The sequence below is a fragment of the Nansenia antarctica genome (genome assembly GCF_963989245.1).
Source record: "Nansenia antarctica genome assembly, chromosome: 2".
Taxonomy (NCBI): domain Eukaryota; kingdom Metazoa; phylum Chordata; class Actinopteri; order Argentiniformes; family Microstomatidae; genus Nansenia; species Nansenia antarctica.
Genome location: NC_137675.1, coordinates 59,238,329 through 59,240,828, shown reverse-complemented (window position 1 = coordinate 59,240,828; position 2,500 = coordinate 59,238,329). Strand labels below are relative to the sequence as shown.

Below are 2,500 nucleotides of genomic sequence, written 5' to 3'. Positions count from 1 at the left end.
ATCCCCAGGTCATTCAGGAAGTAGTGGTGACTCAATAGAATTTAATAAACGTGATTTGAGCAGTCGGCGACCATGTGTATTTCCTGGTCTCGTTTACAACATCGTCTTTGTAATCGTATCTTTCTTTGTCTGATGCTAGAGAAGACCCACGCTGTGTGGTTACGCTCTATGGCCTCTTGGAGGACGAGTGGTGGACGGGCTGTCCCGGCATCTGCTCTGGGACAAGGACACTCCAGGTGTCCCAGCTTACCCCTGTTATCCGTCATCTGCCATTTTTATCCTGCAAAACAAAAGTGCTCGTTAACACCACCAAAGGGGCAAGTCATGGGGCCAGAGGAGTCAGTATGAGTGTGTGTGTGTGTGTGTGCGTGTGCGTGTGTGTGTATGTGTGTGTGTGTGTGTGTGTGTGTGTGTAGGTGGTGTTAAGAGTGGTGGTGTATATATAGCACATCAGGACAGGGACCCAAGGCTGGCCCACTGCCCAGGACAGGGTCTTCAGAGGACGTGTAAAATCCATCACAGGACTTGGTGGAGGTAGGGGTTAGCTAAACCCAGCCGGGAGGGTTAAGGACACCCCGGGGTTAGCATAATATAGCAATAATTAGCACTACATAGCCTGAAAGGTTAAAATACACACTCATTAGCATAACCTAGCATAAAGAGATGAGAGCAGTAAGCAAAAGTGAGTCCATGTTGTTGGCTACATCAATGTATGCATAACCTAGGGGAGTGACAGACAATCAGGTTCGAAAAACCTAATCTGGTGAGTAAAAATATATTTGGGTTAGCACTAGCTTCAGGAGCTGAAGATATTCAAGAGTTAGCATCATTTTGGGGTGGGGGTATAACTATGTGTGTGTGTGTGTGTGTGTGTGTGTGTGTGTGTGTGTGTGTGTGTGTGTGTGTGTGTGTGTGTGTGTGTGTGTGTGTGAGTGAGTGAGTCTGTGGGTGCGTGTGGGTATGTGCAGGTGTTTGTGGGTGTGTGCATCTCACAATCCATCCCCCTCGCACTTTTTCTCCTCATTTCTCTGGCTGTTGGAGGTTTTGGAGAGTTTAAGGCCACTGAATGGATGTGTCTGATACCATGTCCAAAGGTTAAAGATGCATTACCAGTCGTTTAACCCCAGAGTGACCCAAATCATATCTTATCAGCTTCCCAGAACTAGGGTTACTAGTCGTCACTGCACGGCAATACTGCAACGAACCTGTATACGGTCTGTTAGCAGGTCCGCCAAGGGAGTTAATTCTCGGTGTTGCAGTTATTGTAGCCGGTTGGTAAGTGGGTGATTGGGGGGTCGAGACCCGCTTGGGGCAAGTTACTCTACCCCGACATTTCGCTACCATTTCGTTATGAAGTGCAACGTTTGTTGAGTATACACTGTAGCTGGAGATCATTCACAGCGATCCTGTCCCCAGTTGAATGTGGTTTTAATGTGGCTTATTTCCCTATCGTTGTCATGGCAATGTTAACTGCTGGAGAAAGTGTTGTGTGTTGTTGCTGCAGAGTTCACACATTAACGTTACACCAGATAACAATTTGCTATCAGCTCCTAAATCGCAGGTATTGAATGTGTCTTGTTTTCTCTAGCACACAATTTCTACAAGTAATGTAAATGTAGTCGTAAGAATGTCTGAGCCTGAATAAATATGGACTAACTGTCTGAGCCGTGTCTGTGTCGCAAATCTGATATTTGTATGTAATTGCCCACTTATGTAAATGTGTTATTTTTATGCACTTTATCTTGCATGTTTACAGACTCCTCTTGCATGTTTAAAGACCCCCTCTTAATTTTAATAACCGTTTCCTCCAAACGGTTAAGACAATGATTAGCAGCACTGGAGTTTACCGTTGCCAAACCAGGCAGCTCACAGGCTGTATTATTATTACCGTATTTTGAAATATTGAGATTTGTATATAATACTGTGATTTTGATCTTTGCAGAACATTCTGTCGCAAATGAGGTGCTGGGCAAGAACAAAAAGCCTTTCTCTGATGCAGAGTGCTTATGGACTGTTTGGATGGGATAGATGAGGCTATGTTTGAGGGAAAGGAGAAATAGGAGATATCAGAGAAACTCAAGCAAATACCATTATCCAACTGCACTTCGACCAGGAGAACAGAGTTACTTGTGGATGACCTAGTAAAGCAGTTAACTGATGATATCAAGAACGCACAGTGCATTTCACTTGCTGTGGATGAGTCAATAGACAGCACTGACAAAGCCCAGCTATATGTGTCTTCGTCAGATAGGCCTATTTCAGCAAGGTCAAGGGATTCTGTGAAGGCTTACTGGGCCTGACCCTACTCCATGGCCACACTAGAGGAGAGGACATTTGTGAAGCCATCATGATCTTCTGGACAACGATGGCTACAGCAGCAAATTCGCAGCAGCTTGACCAATGAACATTTGGATCAGTGTCTTCGTCTGGCGATCACACCTTCTGTGCCGAGGTTCAAGCAACTGATGGCAGGCAAACAATCCCGTTTCTCCCACTAAGC

General features: G+C 45.3%; 1 protein-coding gene across 1 annotated transcript in view; it reads right to left on the bottom strand.

Moving 5' to 3' along the window:
- Positions 1 to 2,500, bottom strand: part of LOC308151071 (xylosyltransferase 1-like) — a gene marked incomplete at both ends in the record, with an annotated part of 29,185 nt that overhangs the window by 21,857 nt on the left and 4,828 nt on the right. The window lies entirely within an intron of this gene.